This window comes from Triturus cristatus, chromosome 3_1, assembly GCF_964204655.1.
Source record: "Triturus cristatus chromosome 3_1, aTriCri1.1, whole genome shotgun sequence".
In the NCBI taxonomy this organism is placed as follows: domain Eukaryota; kingdom Metazoa; phylum Chordata; class Amphibia; order Caudata; family Salamandridae; genus Triturus; species Triturus cristatus.
The window spans coordinates 1087367465-1087389147 of record NC_140583.1 but is presented as its reverse complement, the minus strand read 5'-3'; the positions used below and the strand labels follow the sequence as shown (position 1 = coordinate 1087389147).

General features: G+C 42.2%; 1 long non-coding RNA gene and 1 pseudogene across 2 annotated transcripts in view; both read left to right on the top strand.

The window, feature by feature from the left end:
• LOC146861570 (uncharacterized) overlaps window positions 1-20249 on the top strand; it is a 42732-nt gene extending 22483 nt beyond the window's left edge. Inside the window, exons 2-6 of one of the 2 annotated variants that reach the window (XR_014979002.1) lie at window positions 18936-19006; window positions 19101-19176; window positions 19295-19394; window positions 19519-19549; window positions 20009-20249. This is a non-coding gene — a long non-coding RNA (uncharacterized LOC146861570). The remainder of the gene's footprint in view (window positions 1-18935; window positions 19007-19100; window positions 19177-19294; window positions 19395-19518; window positions 19550-20008) is intronic. The other variant, XR_014979003.1, reaches the window with a different exon arrangement.
• A 914-nt stretch (window positions 20250-21163) lies between these two features.
• LOC146861569 (5S ribosomal RNA) lies at window positions 21164-21282 on the top strand (annotated as a pseudogene).
• Window positions 21283-21683: the final 401 nt, after the last annotated feature.

The window sequence follows — 21683 nt, the reverse complement described above, 5'->3', positions numbered from 1 at the left end:
CTTCAGGGAGCCGCGAGTCACTCAGCAGGGCTCAAGCACAAGTTCGGAGGTCTTACGATCTTCAGGGAGCCGCGAGTCACTCAGCAGGGCTCAGGTGTTTCCAAAGGCGAATCTGCCGGACAGCCCCAGAGCACCCCTTGTTATAGGGCGACTCCTCTTTGATGTCCGGAGTCTGTGCAGGCAGGGGTCTTGTCACCTGGGGGTCGCTTGTCGGGGTTTTCCTGCCATTGTCTTTTGATCCTTTCAGACCCAGACACCCAGCAGGCATGGAGCCAGCCCTCGGGGAGGCCGGCGGGCCGATCGAAACCCACCTTCCCAGGGAAGCTCAGAGGTGTGATAGAAACTGCTCCTCCCTCTCTCATCCCAAGGGGAGCGCGAGGTCCTCCAGCCGGAGTGGCGCCTCTAGGCCAGGGTCGCACTGGGGCCGGGCGGCCATCTTGGTGCATGAAGAGGGCACGCGGGCCCGGTGTGGCCGAAAGGAGGAAGGCCACGGACGGGAGTGTCTGGGTCGGGTGTGTGTGTTCTGGTGGGAAGGATCGGCTAGGTCGTGGGTTCGGGGGCTGTGTGAGGTGCAGGGGTCAGGTATGGCTATGTCACGAGGGCCGGGTCTAACAGAAGGGCTAAGGAACTAATAAAGTCTTGTTAGTACAGACCACCGCAATCACTGTGTTACATTTTATATCCTGACTTTGTGTTTTTCTTGACCATTCGTTCTTAACATAAAATACCTACAAGTATGGACGATATGTGATTCCTACAGCTTATAACCCTCATTGTCTTAAGTGCCATTTCCTGTACATTTTGTCTGTGTGTGTGTGAAATAAAGAGCAGTGACATACTACACTGGGATAAGTTGTGCTTTAAAAGAACTTATTACAAAATTAATTAACTGGCGTCCCTTAAATCATTATTGTAATTACTCTTACACACAGTTAAATCTTGTGCAGCTCTTATATAGGAGGGTTTAACTAAAGTCAAATACCCACCTTCAAGTTATAGTTTCTCTAAAGTGCTTGTGAAGTGATATGCTATGTGCCTTGGTTTCCTCTTGTTGCATTGGCATCTAGGTGTAAAGCTCCAGATGGCTCCCAGCCAGGATGATACTTGAACAAACGAAGGGTTTATGGCCCTTTAAATCACTACTTTGTGGTTTGCTGGAATGGAAAATAAAATGCCCCCTTGCTTCTGCAGGTCGCTACCTTGAATGGAATAAAGACAATGCGCGGGCACTGCTGAATTGTGTCCCAGTGTCAAAATTACACAGGACAAATTCAGCATATTTCCCTGGATGGCCTGATCACAGATCTGGGCCAGAAAAAGCTGATGGTACCTGTATCCGTCACGATCAACCTACTTTCCAGCACTGAATCAGATGCAATTCTCACCCATAACATGCACAAAGTTAGTTCACTGAGCTGTTTTGTGCCCAGTTCAAACACTCGAGGTCAGAGGTGGAAAAAGGATGTGAGCAATATTCCCACTTTCAAGTCTGAACTGAGAACCTTCAACAGAAGCAATCAATTTAAAAGTCTTATAAAAATGCCTGGTTAGTAACTGGTCGGGCACTCCAACAACTGGTCCCTGGGTTTCGTATTCTATTGCGTTTCATTGAGTGGTGAATCATCAGTGGTCATAGCATGACATTACCCCTTCGCAACCCCGGTAAATTTGAAAACTTGGGGCTTATCTCTAACATCTGACTGATAAGTTGGCCTTAAAAAGACAATGTCCAGTCTCTTAACACTTCAAATTGATATATAAAGAAACAGACTGAGCGACGGCAATAATTTTTTTCCTATGGCAAGGGTAGCATATATATTGGAATGTGCTTCAGAAAATTGCCAATGCATGCTTTGCGACTTGAACAATAGAACGTTGCTTCTTTAGGGAAAAAGTATTTTGCATATAATTATAAACATTATTGTATATTGATTTTTTGTTGTTGATTTTTTTAAACAACTATATTCACAAATGTAATTAAAAAATATGGGATATGTTGGATACAAGAATAAGTAAAGAATATTAGAATGTTGTATATAAGAAGAAGCAAAAAAAAGGGATGAAAGTTAAATTAAGTGGGAGACACAAAACGAAATTGTATTGCATTCCTATTCTCTTTTTTATTTTTTTTATTTTTGTGTAACATAAACATATAACAATCCATTACATCATGGAAATGAAAATCTGTTAGTGATATCATTCTTTATAATAAATAGACATCATATTTAAAATACAGGGATCGGTTGTTGCTTGGTGTTCTATTCCAAGGCCTTTATTAAACACTAAGTAAAGTGCAATGTGCTGAAAATACCTTCAAGAAACGGCCTCCTAAATTAAATCAAATACAATTCTAGGACAATAGCATAAATCCGCTGTGCTTCTTTCAAACCTAGATAAAGTGTGTTGCGCCAAGACACCATTATAGATAAATACTATAATACACATTTCGTATTTTTAGGTTGCGCCTGGCGTAGGCTGTGCACATGCGCAGTCTCGCTGGCGAGATTTAATGATTTTGGGTATTTTGTGTAAAGGGCATTAAGCCCCGCCCCTCTTTTCCATTGGCTGGCGTCACCGTTTATGCTAAACGGTGGCCAGCCATTGGAAAACAGTTGGTAGTGACGTTTTCGTTTGGCTTTTTGAGCCGTCCCATTTGGACGAGCTCGTCTGCCTTCCTCGCGTCGAAAAAGGTTTCTTATCTTTATGGGGCCAAACACATGGCCCATAAAGATAACAAACCTTTTACTAAAGAAGGAAAGCAGGCGAGGCCACGTCACAACCGCGGCTGCCTGGCGAGCGCTTACAGACTTGTTTATAACATTGCAGCTTGATTCTGGCCATTGAAGTAAGCCACAACAGATTTACTATAACATTTGTCCATACTGCCAATTTCTATGGGGAAGAGTTTTAAAAATAAATGTTTGTTGCATGTCAGACTCCGCCTCCTTTCAGCTGCCATCTCTTAACACCCAATTTATAGAATGGCAAAGTATATTTGTTTATTTTACAGCACTGATAAAGGACTGTTCTGCCATTCCATTCCAGCAGCACCTTTGAGTCGTTAACGCATTGAAATTAATCACGCACTGACGACTATTTACTTCCGAGTAGGGCACATAGAAAACACGAGGGGCTGGAAACGTTCGGTATCTCCCGTGTACCTCCGGAGGAGACCGAAAAATACCACCGCCAGGAACACAGACCAGCAAAATTCTGCTGACTGCTCCTTGAAGTATTTAACCTGTGCGGCGTGGTTATGGAACAGCAACAGCTCATTGATTCCTTCCAGCGTCTCTTCCTCACTGGGCGACGGTTGTGTTCATTTCCCTGGGCGGTGAGTACAACGAGCACCCCCATGCCCAAAAGTCCAAGACAAATTTGTTACAGAGTGTTTATACCTACGGCTTGCTTTCACTGGTGTAACATAAACTGTTGCCGACATCAACAATAGTTACACTGTTTCCGCCTCACAAAGTTGATGAGATGACCAGATGGCTCCATGTGACCGGCGCACTTCTGTTCAATTCCTGGACTTTGCATTTTGAGAGTTGTAGTATTGGTTAATTTGATTTGCATTAATTGGACCAACAATTCTGCTAATATTGATATGTAATAGTAAGTGGAAAAACAGTGACCGGAGCCATCTTATTACGCTACTTGTGGACAGTTGAGAGACTAGAGAACAGCATCCCCCCTGACCCTTCTAGTAGGTCCCTACTATGGTCTGCAGAGGAGGAGTTGTTTGGCTAATTTGTTGTACACGCTTTGGCCACTAGAATTATTTATGGTATAGAAACAGCCTCATCTACCAAACCACTGATTCTTATTTTTTTGAGTTTCATATAGTGCCTACATGAGCAGCAGTTGCATTACAGATGGGGCACATGCATTTTGTTAGGCACGGGAGGGGGTGGGGGGTATTAAGTGATTTGCCCAGAATCACAGGAGACTTGAGTCCCAGTTCCCCAGCTCCTAGGTCGACCACTCTATCCGTTAGGCCACATGAAAGAGCTACGCATTATAAAACGTAAAAATATGGAGAAATACCATAAACAAATAATGTTGGTCAGAGAAGAGATCAGGGGGTGGTGAGATATGAAGAGGCGGCTTTGGAATGCATTTCTCGCGCGACCTCTACGAGTCAGTTCCTTCCCCCACGGCTGCCTTCCCCGGGGATGGCATGAGATTGCGGCATCATTCAGCTGTCTTGAGCTGTTAGTGGGGGCACCGTGGCATGACCAGCCCTTGAACAGTACGGCCTGCTCTGCAGCGCTCGGCACAACATGCGGGACTGGGACGTCCTCCTACGGCAAGGGCAACTTAGTTTAAAAAACAAAAACTCAGCCCCAGACTGCAGCACGCCGCTGCTCTGCATGAGGTTCTTTTCTGAAGGCCGCCCTCACTTCACCACCAAGACGAACCTACAAGGAGAGCAGTGACGGAGACATAGCCCCCACCCCCGGAATAGCTTTGAGGATAAACACAGCCCTGTGTGCCTGCTAGTTTCAGCACGCTAAGCTGTTTGAAAACAGTCTATGGGTTCTCACAATCAGTGGAAATGCGAATCAGATCAGGGACCATAAGAGGGATGTTTGTTTTCGGTGTTTGCCTGGAACTCGCTTAAAGGTCATTTCATTGTGGATGTGCATGTGGTAGGACTTGATCTCATTCCGTCCTTAAATGTCCTTTCACACCTCTCAACCCACCTTGTTCCCCAAATCCCAGTGTGCTGCCTTCCTCCTACAACTCTCCTCCAAACCTCACCACCTTCTCTTTCTTCCCTCTTCACACCAACTTACCCACCACACATTATTTCACCAATCTAGGTTGGTTGCCCACAGTTCTCCTCCATGCTTCACCACAATGTCTTCCCCACACTTCACTGAGCCTCACCACACCTCTCCTTCATGCACCAACATATTGTCCCCTGCCTCTTTTATGCCGTACCACACACTCCACCACCATCGCTCACCACACTGTCCTGTTCACTCTTCGTTTCTCAATCCCACTTGCCTCACCTTTCTTCTATTCTTCTACTTCTCTCACCTTTCCTCAGTCCTCCTGTATTGTCTCACCTTTCCTCAGTCCTCCTGTTTGTCTCAGCTTTCTTCTATTTTGACTTCTCTCATCTTGCCTCAGTGCTCCCGCTTGTCTCGCCTTTCTTCTGTTCTTCTACTTCTCTCATCTTTCCTCGGTCCTGCTGGTCTCACCCTATCATCCCCAGGTGTTACTGAATGCTTATTGAATGGATTCATGGTTACTTAACACAAACCTACCTGAGCAGAGCCAAGCTCTGCACTTTAGTGAATGTTGTGAGTTGATGCAAAATCAAATACATTAAGTGGAGATTTACTTCTTTTGAATTATACAGGTGCATCACAGGCTACACATTTACAATCGTAGGCACAGGGAGATTAGTCGAAGTGCTCACAATCAGACTAGTTCTAGCCTGCGGCTCACCAAAACGTACACTGAAATAAACAGGGCGCCAATACGCTACTCACTTCTAAACTCAATGTATACGTTCCCCTTCAGAAAGATGAGCATGTACCACTGGTAAGCAACATATCCACAAGTGTGACCTTTTAACCTGCTAGATAGACTGTCCTCCATCAGGGTATTTATGCTAAGCAGAGTCTCCATCCATTTTATTTCATGGAATGGGTATATTAAGACATTAATCAGTCGAAGTCTGCCTCACCTCTTTCAGATGTCCAGCGCTGTGATGCACCTCCAGGTGCCCTACACCTTCCCATTGCCTCTGTACAAGTCTTACATTCAAAACGTCACAACCTTTCACCGAGGGTGCTATGTCATCACAAAGGCCTTCAACCAGTTGCCCCTGGCTAGGAAGACACGGTTTGGCAGGACATGCCTTTTCAGTGTTGGTCCTAGCCCTGTGGAAAGCTTACTTGTACTTCAGTTATTTTCCTTATAAAAGGGACTGGGCTGGTTTTGCAGAATAAAGCCTACATTGTAAAGGTTGAATAACCTTTTCACCACACTTAATAACAAGCATTGAAAATGCAATAGGTCTCGCCTTTGATTAAGTTAAAGCCATTTGCTTTACTATACAATACCATTAGCAAAGCAAATGGCTTTAACTTAATCAAAGGCAAGACCTATTGCATTTTCAATGCTTGTTCTTAAGTGCAGCCTAACCGAGCCTTAATAAAGTGCTTCTATTCATCTTCCACCCTTCCTTCAAACCAATGATTTTCTATGGAGACAATAGGTATAATTTACCCCGTCTTACACTGTGTCCCTTTTTAATCCATCCATATGTGTCCAAACCACTGCAAACCTTTTAATCGCCCCAACCCTATTTGCATAGGCCTCTTCAAATTTCTTAGTTCAAATCATTTTACTGACTAATTCTAAGTGTGTGGGTACTCTAGTTGTCCTCCAGTTCTGCAGAATCGAGGATGGTGCCACTAGAGAGGCAATCACAATAAATATTTCCCCCCTTTAACTTTTGGCAAAGTTTGTCTCTGCTTTGACAAGCCAAAGAGCGCTACAACTGCCTCCAGTTCAACTCTTCAAGCCAGTACTAAGAGCACCAAATATTTTCCCCCCAAATTGGGCCAGCATTTGGCAGGTGAAGACGGTGTGCAGCCAATTTCCTCCTCCCATTTGCTGTCCTCTAATTCTGGGTACATTCTATGGAGGGCTTTAGGAGTATAGTATGCAATCCAGCGTGACAAAAATGTAATTCTTTTAAAGTTGGCATCCCTCAAGGCCTTGCTGCCAAGTTGCAAGATCGTCTGCCACTCGACCTCAGAGAAGGAACATTGCGCTGTGTCAGTGATCTTATACAGAAAATTCTTTACCTGGTGGCATTCCCCTTGGCTCCGCAGAAATCTGTACCAATTACCCACCCCTCTTATCTTTGCGCTAAACAAAAGAGGCCGATACTGGTGATGAGCCTGTGCTGGACGAGAGACAATATGTTTTCACTAGATGCTTATTCGGTGGATATCCCCAAAAATAGCTTGCAGTGGTCCCCGCACCTAGCTTGAAGCTCCTGCCAAGTAATGCATCTCCCTTCCACCAAAAAGTGGCCGAGCTCCCTAAAGCCATTTGCATTCCAGAACCTTAAATGGCTGCACTGAATATGTAAGTCCAAGACTTTACTTTCCCTGAGCTGCAAGTATTCCTACCCTGTAGCCGAAGCATTTATGAACTATAGTGGCTGGAGTCTCATGCGATACTACTGTAGTGTCTTATATCTAGTGTTTTCCGTAGTTCAGCAGTCTTTTTAAAGACCGAGAGCTGTGATCCAGCTTCCTTCACCATCTTATCCAAAAATAAGCTATCTAGGGATCCCTTGTGGTCAATTATACTAACCAATATGTCTATGAGAGAGGATTCGTAATATGTACATACCTGGGGCAATACCAATCCCCCCAGATTAATTTTCAGTTGCAGCACTGAATATTTTACCCTAGGTACCTTCTTGTTCCAGACAAACTGTCGTAAAAGTGCTTCAAGTTCTTTAAAATATATCACAATAATTCTTATCGGGACATTTGTAAATAAAAAAATCAATAGATATAGAATACACATTTTTATAAGAGCAACTTGGCCAATTAGCGTGAGTGCGAGAAGTGTCCTATCTAATACATGTCTGATTTTTTTCAGCATTATTTAATAGTTCAATTTATAAAGAACTGTATAGGAATTTGTTACATCAATCCCCAGGTATCAATTTGGGTTACTGGAGAGAGCTTGCCGCTGGAGAATACCAGGGAGGATTCTGCAAGAGGTGTTAAACATCAATGTTTTGGTTTTGCTCTGATTAATTTTATATCCACCTATTTATTGAAACTGCACAAACTCTGCCAACATTGTTCTAATATTTTGTTCTTTCTGCCTGAGATATACAATTATATCATCTGCAAAAATTTTAGTTTAGACATTGCCTTTTATTGTTGCATCTATACCCGTATTTGCTCTGATCCTGACTGCTAGTGGTTTAATAAAAAAGTATATAGTACAGGCGACAAGGGATAACCTGCCAAGTTCCCCAATATATAACAACTGTTCCTGCTAAGTTGGAATGAACAAAACCCTGGGCCTGTGTTCCTTGATAAATATTGTGTAGCATATTAGTAACTTGAAAAGGAAACCCCATCCTCTTAAGACTATAGAAATGGGCGTCCCAATTCATGAGGTTGAATGCTTTCTCAGCATCTACTATCATTATAAGTGGGGGTGTTTGATTGGTAGTACAAAAATCTAGTGCATGTATTAAAAATCCAGTATTTGACTACATCTGTCTTCCTGCCAAAAACCCTGTCTGCTCGTTATGAATAACCTTCTGGGCAACTGGAGTAATACGATTTGCCCTAATTTTTATTAATACTTTATAATCGGTATTTAATAGACTAATCGGTCTATATGAGTTTACGTCATGGGGATTCTTTTCCCTGTTAACAAAGCTGACAAGGTGGATTCCTCAAAAGTTGATGGAACCTCTTCTTCTTCTTCCACAAAATTAAAAGTTCTACTAAGAAAGGTATTAACTCTTCTAAAAACACTTTATAAAACTCTGTTGGAAGGTCATCATTCCCACAAGCCTTCCCGCAGGACATTGAGGCTAAAGCCTGCTGAATTTCTAGAGCTGTAATATCAATAACAAATCCCTCTGCATGAATATTAGACAGCTGCGGTAAGTTGACATCATAAAAATACTGATATATTTCTTATTTTGAAGATGTATATTTAGTCGTGTATAGATTTTTACAGTGGTCTAAAAATACTTTTGCCACCCTTTCCTTTTCGGAGACCAAAAAGATTCCTACGGTCTCTGCTTCCTGAAGTTCAGTTATATTGCAACTTCCCGCTTCACCCTGGTTGACCAAGCCAGGAATTTGCCTACCATCTGGTTTTTGTGTACCCGCTGACGAAACAACTGTGAGCTATTTATCTCCTCTATTATAAAGAATTCCCTTAACTCTTGTTTAGCACTGGCTAGCTGCAGCTCGCTCCCCTGACAAGCTTATCTTTGTCTGTAAGGCAGTATAAACTGCTAGTTGGAGTTCGACTATTCGTGCCCCCTAAGTTTGAGATTGTGCGGCCATAAAAGCCACAATCTGACCATGCATTGTTGCCTTGAAAGCTCCCCAAACTGAAACAAGCATTGGCATAGCCAATAGGTCTCGCCTTTGGGACCTTATAAGTGTTTAGCCATGCAACAGTTGCATAACTAAACACTTATAAGGTCCCAAAAGCGAGACCTATTGGCTATGCCAATGCTTGTTTTAACTGCTGCAATCTATTGAAGCCTCACGGAGAACATCAAAGCGGCCGTGCGGCCGCGAAAGGGATCGCGATCAAACATCAAAGCGGCCGCGCGGCCCTGAAAGTGAAAGTAATCGCGGTAAAGCGCAACGCGCGCGCCTGCGCACATGCACTGTGGCTCTAGGCTGGCCTGGTAGCACTTTTTGGAGCCCTCTCAATAAGTCTTGCCAGACCAGCGCATGCGCTGGGTCAGGCGAGACCTAAAAAGGGTTGCAGTGCCCTTGTTCACCTGAAAAAACTCTTTAATCCATTTTTTCGTGTTTGTCATCCATTCCTAGTTGTAGAGAAGGAGGAGATCCATCTGCCACTTGGACCTTTCCCTTTATCTATTTCTATTGCTATCTCAAGGCTAACCACCTAATGATGCCAAAATGAATTAGCCCATATTTTTTAATCAAGACACTTAAGCGAACGAGAGATAAGAAAAGAGTCTATACGAGAGGCAGACTGGAATTGACGAGACTAGCAAGTATATTGAAAAATTCCCAGGTGGGCCATACACCATGGGTCAATCAATTGGTGGTCTTGTTTCATTGCATCCAGTACTTTTTTAGTATTTGGCTTCAGCTGTTTTTTTTTGTTTTATTCAAGGTATCCCTTGCCAAACCCTGAATATAATTAAAGTCTCCCCCTAAAATTATAGGACCCACCGCTCCCCTAGCCAGCTCATTAATCTTAATGATTGATTTGGAATCTTCTGAAATCAGGGCATAATAATTCAAAAAATTAAATAGATTCCCATTCACCCTTGCTGTAATCCACAGCCATCTATCATGGGGATCCCTCCGAACTCATATGATCTCCCCATTCTATCCCCACCCCAGGAGGCCCTGCGGCAACTCAGTCGCAGCCGCCGTCGGAATCCAGGGTCAAGGAATGCATAGAGAAAAGGCATACTGCAGCTGCTGTTGGGGAGCACCCAGGGGGCCAACACTGAGCTGTCCAAGCAGCTCCCATCGCATCCCATTTAAACCACGTCTCAGCAGCATTCCTCTACTGGATCAGCGGCATCTCTGCAGCCCGTAAGCAGAAACCGCTGTGAGTTGTGGGGCTTGAGACAGGCCGGTCACGTTAGGGGCAGCGCATGTAGGATCACCTGCAGCCGTCCCTGAAAACAGAGCCACTGCATTCCTATTCTCATAAAATAAGTACTTGTAAAGAACACATTCACCCGTAGGTCTCTTGGTGCTGAATAACAGATGATTATTGTGACCCAACTCAATGGTACTCATTTTATCGCCCTCAAATGGATGAAAGGCTGAGTGGACCAACCGGGATTTGAACCTGTGACCATGAGGTCGAACACAGGCCCCGGCAATGGACACATTAGTCCACCGAGCCACCAGACCCGGCTAGTTTGACATATATATTATGGGCCAGATGTACGACATGCAAAATAGCGCCTCGCAAATTGCGAGTTATTTGCGACATGCAATTTGCGAGGTGCTATTTGGTATGTACAAGAGTGTGTTTAACACTGGTTGCGATTCCCAATGGGGTCGTAAATTGCAAGGCTCATGAGTAAATTTGCGAGCCCATTGGGAATGACAGGCCCTCCCAAGTATGGTGGCCTGCTGGGACTGCTTTTAAATAAAGCAGTTTTTTTAAAAAATGCAGCCCGTTTTCCTTAAAGGAAAACGGGATGCATTTAAAAAAAAAAATGAAAAGTTTTCGATTCATCTTTTAAGGGCAGGCAGTGGTCCCTGAGACCACTGCTTGCCCTTAAAAAATATTTTAGAGACAGTCACAAAGTGGAAGGGGTCCCTCTTGAAGAGGGTGGTAATTTAAGAGTGTTTTGCGACTGCAATTGCGGTCACAAAACATTCATACATTTCTTTGCGGACACTATTAGGAAGGGAACGCCCCTACCTAATAGCGAGTCGCAATTCCTAAATAGCGAGTCGCAAATAAATTGCGTCTCGCTATTTAGGAATTGTACATGGCCCTGGGACATTTTGCATGCGCAAACGTGTCGCAAACGCAAATCCGGGTCGTACATCTGGCCCCAAATTACAAAAAATGTCAAAGTAAAACTAAAATCATATTTTTGTCATTGCTATCTTCTAGTTTAGTATGATTTGTTACATTATATATTGCGATGATGATGATATAATGCCAAATCAACTGCACTGTATGCAAATTTGTTTCAACTTTTTAGAATCCCGAAGATGATTCTTATTTAATAGTGACTTCATGTGTGGAATGTGACTTAAAGCCATGATTTTAAAGGTTTCTATTTTAGAACATTGATCAGGTAAATAATAAAGTAACTGAAAACATTATTGTAATACTTCTCTGGATATCATGTATTAAATCTCTATAATGAAAGATGCATGGGTGGAGCAAGCGAAAAGGATTAAAAATTGTACTATTTTGATAACGTAAATATGTAATTTTAAGTTAAGTATACCTTATTTTAGGTCGAAAAACAAAGAAATTACTTTGTTTTGCCAGAGGCCATGGTGCTTTCAAATTACCGTACCATTTAGATTTGGTTTATAAAAAAATTGAATTATGTTATTGTAACAGGGAAACCTTTTAGTTTTTAAAGTGGGCTAAAATTACATTTATGACATTCAATAGTTATCTGGACTATGAGGGCTCGGGAGTTTCACGGATATGATAGCCCTGTTCAATAACACACGAAGGTCCATTGCGAACTGCAAATTTCCCTTGAATGTCAAGACCACTTATATATAGTTGGCCATCGGGCGTCCTTTTACTCTATGATTTAATGATAATTCTAAGTTTACCATTGGCAGCCAGTTTATTATTAAAACCAGTGTTTTTAAGCCCAGTTCATGATACCAAGTCGACAATCAGGAAAATGTGTTTAAAATCTTAAATGCTGGTGGTGTGCAGGAATGGCCTCTGGCATGGAAAGGGGAGGATGTGAGGTGTGAAACTCTGCAAGGTTTACACATTGTGCATCTTGCAGAAGTTTAAAAAAAAATAATTGGCGAGCCGATCAGAGGTGCAACTTCTAACACCCCTAAATAATAGTGCTGAATTTTATTCTATAAACTGTTTCAAAAGTATTCAATGTAAAGTGCTCAATTAAATATTTTGTGTTTGCTCTGCAAAATATATGCATTATCAGCACTTTTATATATAATCCCACATAAATTAGATCTACTTACTTCGACTTTACTTAGTTCGTTCAAAATGTGTATTTAGAAAAGAAAGTAATTATTATTTATTTAAAGAACACTGTGCTGCAGCATAGTTGTAACATAATGATATAATAAAAACGGTACTTTCAGAATCCATTTGAATACAAATTCTGAATTTCGTGATGCCCTGCATACCAATGACAGCGTGGGAATATTAATAGCTGGGTACCGGAATTGGTCTAGCTCTGTTTGGGCATAACTTGGTGTCCCATCCTACCTGGCAGTATACAAAGCAAGCACATATTTAACTAAGCATAGCATGAGGGTATTATTAAAATAAAAGTTCTTATTTAATGTATTTTTTAATTAGACTTATTAATGTGTAGATACATTAATGTATGATAAGACATAACATACTGGTGCAGACCGGTGAAGATTCCAGCTTTGATTGAAACATGTTCGTAGTCTGACTAAAAGCAGTTTCTAAGTAGATCAAAACAGCAATTGCAGTGTGACCTTTTTACACTGTGCATATATAAAAAAAACATTTTTACATGGTTTCCCTTGGGGCTTTCATCAGCTTATTGCCAACTCGCAGACAATGATGTTTTTTGTATGTACATGGCAATATTTGATATTTCTTATTTTGTCTCATCAGCGTTGACTTCTTTTGACACTTTCACCAACACAGGGCCTTTCATTAGGCCCCACCACACAAAGCTGCTTTTCTCTCCAGTCTTTACGAGAGTAAGAGAGACCCACGCTCATTTTTTAGAGAACAATATCTGAATGTTAGAACTGGACGTCAAAATGCTGGGCAACAATAAACAGAATTTCAAATTGCTTATGATGCACAATGGGCTGCTAGAGCTGAACAAGAGCTACAATAAAACGGTGGACTAAGCAGGTTGTATAGGTGTTACAAAAGATCGGAAATTGGTAGTCTGCACTGCCTTTCTAAGTTCATATACCCAAGGTCCATCAGAGATGATCTATAGGAGGCGATCCGGTGAATTATACCACAATTTATTTATTTATTTGAAAGTTTTATATAACGTGAACAAGACCATCACATGTATTAGAGTGCATTACACCTGTTAAAGAACAGAGACATATACAATCAATATAAATATAGTCAAGAAAGGAACATTATATGACGGAATCTCTGAGAGGGCGGGATGGCCTTCATGATAGGACAGAAAGCCCAAACAGTAAACTAACTTGTGAGCAGTATCTTGAGAGAAGACAACGGGTCCAGGTAGGCTCAGCGAGAAGAGTTCCAAGGACCTAGGGCAGAAATTTGTTCCTGAGTTGTAATTTAACCTCTTTCTTAAAGGATGCCGTGGAGGGATTCAGGCGGGGGGCGGGGGGCGAATTCCAAATTCTCGGGGCTATGCCAAGGAAGGGTCAATTGTAGGTTTCCTTTTTGAAAATCTTTGAGGTTTCAGCCGTAAATTGCAGGAGTTTATGTATCTAAAATCCCAAGCTGCAAAAACAACAGTTGATGGATAGAATGCAGAACAATGTCATACATTCATCCCAGTACAGAAATCTGGGCCTAAATCCATCGTTTATTTGCATTCCGTCCATCAATCGTGTGTCTTTTGCTTAGAATCCCAAGCTGACCTCGTCAAACTAAGGAAGATTCTGCAATGCTTATTGTTTATGCCTTCTAATGTTTCAGAACAGGGTAAAGATACATGCTTTTTAATATTTTGTGGATGCCCTCTTACCACTTACCTAACACCCTGACACAATGGTTTTTGGAGTGGTCCGCACTTTCTGAAATCCGCCCTGTATTATCAGTCTTTATTTAAAGTTGATGAAAGAGGCTATAAGTGGCTGTACGGCAATCTGCTGGAATTGTGCAAAACACAATAAACTAGGACGAACAGAATCACGAAAAGGGTTTTTAGTATGTAGGAAGTAGTGGCGCTCAGCAAGTATGCGTGTAGGGTGTTTAACTGGACGAGTAAAAATGGCGCTAAACAGGCAGGGGAAACCCCTATAACCCCTTAATATGTGTAGGGCGCACCCTACAACAAAACAATACAATATAATCCTGTGCACACATAGACGTTAAATCAAGTAAATACTGTAGTGGAGAAAGCAAGATATACAAAATTCTTCAGTGGTAATGGATGATCTTTATTCCTTTCGGAAACACAACCAGCCGACACGTGTTTCGTCAGGGAAAGTAATCCCACGACTCTGCAGGGCTGGGAATGATACAAATATTTGGTATAAGTACATAAAAATGGAGTCACAGTAACCAGAGAGAACACCCCTCTTTGTCACCTACAAAGTGGTCTCACAAACACACGTGGAAACCGAAAAGAATGCCATCATTAGGGAAGTGTAGAAGTTTGATAAATGCAGGAAAGTGAGTACTCATCATAGTAATCATCTAGTGATACACCGAATCAACCATATGAATAGATTGGGCTTGAAAAATTGTCAAAACATCATGGTGAGAAAACGGAGTAGAAGTGAGAAACCAGTGACACCGTCTTCTATTCCAAGAATCTCCGTGAATCAATGGTGAAGTACTAATCAGAGATATAGTGGCAGGAATGAAAGAAACACAAGAAAGAGAGTGCGAGAAGAGAGGGTCTAAAAGAAAAAGGAGGGAGGGAAGGTACAGAAAGAATAGACTATAAACTGGTAATGAAGGTACCTGTAGCTAGTAGCGTAGACGAGGTAAACGACTAAAGAGAAAAGACGAAGAGAGAAGGGAAAAATTGTACAAAAATAAGTGTATGAAAAAAGAGGGTCAGGAAGAAAGGCAAATGTGAACTAGTGTGGCATAGAACGATAAGAAAATACTCTTACCCCAAGGCCGGTGATAAATCCAACCCGGCTGGGTACGCGACGTGAACGGTGGAATAGATCAAATTGGAGTATGAAAGAAGTATCATGGAGGTGAGGTAATCTAAAGAAAAACGGGGGGGGGGGCAAAATGCAAAATTTAAAGTAGATGCCAAATGGCGGAGACAACAAGTAAATGGCAGTATCAAAACCAGATAAGAATAAAGTCGTAGTACCCTAACCGAAAAACCGGTGAAGAAATCAAAACCGGCAATCAGCACATAACATCAATCAATAGTACGGGTATGAGTAGGTAAGCTACGGACAATAAGAATAGTATCTGTCAATGGTGCGCACAAATCAAAGAAGGGAGCGTCATAACCCTATTAGCATGCACAAAGCTAAATCTCACCTTAGTCATCACAAACATAAGAGAATGGTGCCGCGAAAGGAGGAAGAATAAGAATCCACACGGTAGTGAAACTGCAATAGAGTATGAAAGCAAAGAGTGTCAAAATCTGAGCGTAACAAAAAATTCAAGAAAACACATAGGTCTGACGTGCAGGATTAAATAAAAAGTACCTCTAAAATAATCAGGGTCACTAAAGCCAAAGTGCGGTCAAATATATGATTTCAGCGATGGTGATGAAGGGGCATTGTGTGTTCATCAAGTCTATCTAAACAAGAGAAGGAAAAGAAGGGCAAAAAAGCCCGGGCCAAAATGATAGGTCACTGTGTAAATCATGAGAATATGACAAAAATAATGAAATGACTAAGACCTGGGGGGGGGAATACCACCGAGCTAGCACGGTTAACACTTACTTTGAAGAAGAAAAGAACGCGCGTCCTGGCGGCACCGGTTTCGACGTGTGTGTGTCCCAGTAGCGCGAAACCGGAAGTAGTTAAGTAGTGTGAAAGAACCTCAACAACTAGACCGTGGTTCCACAAGGGTTACCAAAACCGGGAGTATGGGAAAAGTACCCGCAGTAAAAACTCTCTTATGTTGAAAAGAACTACAAAGCCGACACAAGAAAGTGATCTGATGAACCTGGTGGTTGATAAACCGGGATCAAAAGGAGAAGGATGAATTACCCAAAAATAAAGAGAGTTCAGCCGAAAAACAATGAAAAAAAGAAGAATAAACAAGTGGTGGAATATAAGATAAGATTAAATGACACCAGTTCAGAAACAGTATTAGTAGTTCAAAACAGTAGAAGTGGGCGCTGTCAAACATATTCTATCATCATGTAAATGGGAAATACCACGGTAAGAGGACTGAACAAGGTAAGTAAGCAAGAGCAAAAACACCAGTACAAAAAATGAATCTTCGCAGTTCAGTTGTACAAAAGGCGCTCAAATAATGGGTTCAATAAAAAAGAGATGAAGCAAAACAAATCATATCAGCCTAAATCAAGGGTGTTTTGGATACAACACACCGTTTTAAACAACGACATTCTCAATAAGAGTTGATGAAGGATGTGTTATGATTGTAATGTAATTCTTGCATGTATAGAACTGTTGCGATGTAACTTCTGCTCGCTCCGGTATTCCGGTCTCCATGGCGATGCCTCCTTGGCTCGGCAGTTGAAGACAGGAGTCTGGAGGAGTAGCATCTTTCCTGTTGGTGGTGCTACTACGAATACACTAAGATTGAATCATCTCAGCGGCCTGCTAATTTAACATGAACCTAAAAGGAAATCTAAATAACTGTGTCAAATCACTTTAGTAATCCATCTAATACAGGCAGAGTAAAAAGACACGGTTCAGTACACATTGGGATATATGTCTATGTAAAAAAAAAAAAATGCAAACAGATCGAACACACAAATAAAAAGTCATTAGCCCAGAAAATTTTGCATCTCAGAGTCATAATTGAGTCCGTGTTCGACTGTCTGAAGATGCATTATCCAAGTGGCCTCATTCCTTCTTAGACGTAGTTCCCTATTGCCACCACGTGGACCAGAATCAATAGTTTCAATTCCAAAAAATTGGAAACACTTGCGTGAACTTTGTGTGGGGCACATGACTGCATGTATTCCTACAGGGTATCTCGCATCCTGCTGGTGAAGTGCCCTAACATGTTCTCCAATTCTTTCTTTCAGAGCTCTAATTGTACTGCCCACATATTGTTTGCCACATGTGCATTCAATGATATAGACTACAAATTCGGTAGTACAATTGATGTTAGACCCAATCACGTATGTTCTGTTGTTGTGGCTATGAAAGTCTTTGTTTTATGTTTAGCCCATTTACAGACACCACAGCAACCACATTTGTGGAAACCAATGGTGTGTGGGGTCAGCCATGACTGTATGTTCTGAGACTTAGGTACAGTGGGACTTAATCTGGTGCGAAGTGTGTTTCCCCGTCTGAAGGTGATTTGGGGGCGATTGGTTATAAAACCTGTTAAGGAATTATCACTCTGTAAAATGCCCCAATGTTTATTGAGACTTGTTCTAAGGGTATGGCTCGGGTCATTAAAGTCCGCAATCATGCGAACACTCTGGGTATCAGTGGCTGTTTTGCCCTTTGGTAGTAAAGTATCACATCGATTCACATGGGAAATCCTCTTCTCAGCTCAGGGTTTAGGGAGAGTACCCTCTCTTCTGAAATCTCTGTTTCATGTCCTTAATACAGGTATCAAATTCAGAGTCTTCACTGCAATTCCTTCTAGCCCTTATAAACTCACCATAAGGGACCGCTCTAACTTGATGTGTAGGATGGTGGCTATCTGCATGTAATACAGAATTGCAGGATGCACTTTTGCGAAAGAGTCGACTGTTAAGTCGCTCATCTTTGATGTACAATTCCATGTCCAGAAACGTGATATTGGTGAAACTGTATTCTGTAGTGAATTGCATACCATAGTTGTTGGTGTTTAAGTGGGTACAGAATTGAAACAATTCCGTTTGAGTACCTGACCATAATAAAAGGCAGTCGTCAATGTAACGACCCCAAAAGATGATAGAGTCTATCCATGGTGCACCATTGATACCCCAGATCCAATCACTCTCAAAACAACCCATGAACAAATTGGCAAATGAAGGTGAACATTTGGACCCCATTGCCACACCTCTGACTTGTTTGTACCACTTATTATCAAACAAAAAGAAGTTGTTATGTTGAATGAGGTGCATCATAGTAATCAGCATGTCATTATGTAGCCAATGTGTAGCTGGTTTATTGTTAAGTAGTTTTGTGACTGCTTGTAGACCTAGTTCTGGTTGGATACTTGTGTTTAGGGACACCACATCCATAGTAACAATGATCATACCAGGTTGCCAATGTACGTCAGATAAAATGCTGAGAATATGTTTTGTGTCCTGAATGTATGATGCTAAATTACGGACCAAAGGGCCTAAAAAACATCTACATATTCAGCTAATTTCTCAGTAGGACCACCAATCCCTGACACAATGGGACTTCCAGGGGGAAAGGGAAGATGCTTGTGGATTTTGGGTAATGTGTACAAAACGGGAAAGGTGGGTCTAAATACCTTCATATATGTGATCTCGTCATCATCCAGAAGGCCCTTTGTGTGCCACTCAGTGCAGTGCAGTGAAATCATATATTTGACCACACTTTGGCTTTAGTGCCCTGATTATTTTAGAGGTACTTTTCATTTAATCCTGCACGTCAGACCTATGTGTTTTCTTGAGTTTTTTGTTGCGCTCAGATTTTGACACTCTTTGCTTTTATACTCTATTGCAGTTACACTACCTTGCGGATTCTTATTCTTCCTCCTTTCGCGGCACCATTCTCTAATGTTTGTGATGACTAAGGTGAGATTTAGCTTTGTGCATGCTAATAGGGTTATGATGCTCCCTTCTTTGATTTGTGCGCACCATTGACAGATATTATTCTTATTGTCCGTAGCTTACCTACTCATACCCGTACTATTGATTGATGTTACGTGCTGATTGCCGGATTTGATTTCTTCACCGGTTTTTCGGTAAGGGTACTACGACTTTATTCTTATCTGGTTTTGATACTGCAATTTACTTGGTGTCTACGCCATTTGACACCTACTTTAAATTTTGTCTTTTGCCCCCCCCCCTGTTTTTCTTTAGATTACCTCACCTCCATGATACTTCTTTCATACTCCAATTTTATCTCTTCTACTGTTCACGTCGCGTACCCAGCCGGGTTGGAATTATCACCGGCCTTGGGGTAAGAATATTTTCTTATCGTTCTACGCCACACTAGTTCACGTTTGCCTTCCTTCCTGACCCTCTTTTTTCATACACTTATTTTTGTACAATTTTTCCCTTCTCTCTTCGTCTTTTCTCTTTAGTCGTTTACCTCGTCTACGCTACTAGCTACAGGTACCTTCAATACCAGTTTATAGTCTATTCTTTCTGTTCATTTCCTTCCCTCTTTATTCTTTTTGACCCTCTCTTCTCCCACTCTCTTTCTTGTGTTTCTTTCATTCCTGCCACAATATGTCTGATTAGTACTTCACCATTGAGTCACGGAAATTCTTGGAATAGAACACGGTGTCACTAGTTTCTCACTTCTACTCCGTTTTCTCACCATGATGTTTTGACAATTTTTCAAGCCCAATCTATTCATATGGTTGATTCGGTGTATCACTAGATGGTTACTATGATGAGTACTCACTTTCCTGCATTTATCAAACTTATACACTTCCCTAATGATGGCATTCTTTTGGGTTTCCAAGTGTGTTTGTGAGACCACTTTGTAGGTGACAAAGAGGGGTGTTCTCTCTGGTTACTGTGACTCCATTTTTATGTACTTATACCAAATATTTGTATCATTCCCAGCCCTGAAGAGTCATGGGATTACTTTCCCTGACGAAACACGTGTCGGCTGGTTGTGTTTCCGAAAGGAATAAAGATCATCCATTACCACTGAGGAATTTTGTATATCTTGCTTTCTCCACTACAGTGTTTACTTGATTTAACGTATATGTGTGCACAGGATTATATTGTACAATAAACTAGGACGTCTGCTTTTTAGAGACCTAAACTCTACGGCCTTCTTAGTATAGCTGACTTTACTGACACTCTTGTTATAAGCCAGGGTATTTGACAGATTTTATAATATGGTGTGGCCTAACGCCCTTACTTCATATTAAAATTTATATACGGAACTTCAGATGCAAACTCTGCTTCTCGTCTTATTTGAAATACAAATCTATTACCCCTTGATATAAGGGCAGGGGTTGCCAGTCGAATCCTGGTAGGGGTTTAACCTCTTTTTTCGACAGACAGAATCCGAAGACAGCAGTTTCATCCAACAGATATTCCACAAGCTTCCAAAAGTATGCAGTTACCTTGTACCCCGATAAAATTTAAATTGTGACCCAACTGTGGCCCACTGCATATTATTAAACTAAAATGAAATCAGTTAAATAGACAATGGTGTGTCTGAAAATCCGGCATTAATATGGTTCTTTAAAGTGAGATTGGACATCCCTATTTTAGAATCACCCACTCACTTGGCCTGAGTATGTGTTCATTAAAGTCTGCTGCAGAAATTAGGTATTTCTTCTTCGGAACCTGCTTTTAAAACTCACAATATACTGGTCTTGTTAATCCTTCTGCCCCCAAAAGGGGCTTTGGGGGGGCAGCCGACCACTCTGGAGGCTTGCACCCCCTGGGGTTTTGGGCCAATGGTGCGGCCAGGGTCAAACTGGGCTATGCCTTTTGGGCTAACGGGCAGGGTATTTAGACGGCCATCTTGTGCTCCGTGTCACCAAATTTAGTAAGGTGATACGGCAGCTGGCCTGGGAGGGTAAAAAGTATGATGTTTAATCGCACTACATGTGGCAATGAATTTCTGACATTTTTTAAGCCATGTGCCTGCTTGCAGAGCAGGCGCTTGGGCCTAATGAACATAGTGGCCTGCACATCGGGCATCCAGAGGTGTGGCTGCGGCAGTGGGAGCCTTTTCCCTGCCGCGGCCAAGGGACACTGGCATACGCCCTTACCACCCTGAAAGCACATGATCTTATCTGATCTCAGAAGTTAAGCATGGTCAGGCCAGGTTAGTACCTGGATGGTAGACCACCTGGGAATGCCAGCTGCTGTAGGCTTTAGGCTTTTCATCTGAAAATGTGACATGGGAGTTCCCTGGGGCCGAAGGAGGGGGAAAGGAGTGGCTCCTGGTATTCAGTCGTGGGGGGGGGGGGCACGGTACCGAGCGGCATCCTGCTCTTCAAATTGTATTGGGTGGGGGGCGTGGCCGTTACACAGCACCCGCCCACTCTGCGAGAAAAAAGGGGGGCAGAGCAGGCGAGCGACAGCTAGGAAAATAATGCTTGCAGCACGACATCAGGTTGAGTAAGCCAGGGACTCAAGTTCCAGCAGTGGTAGCTACATCAGCTCTTAGGAGGGGGGACGGAGGATTGGGCCCCTTGGTATACAGGGCATTGGCAGCATATGCTGACACATTGAGGGGCAGGAGAGAGTAAAAAGCCCATAGTTTTCAAGGCTG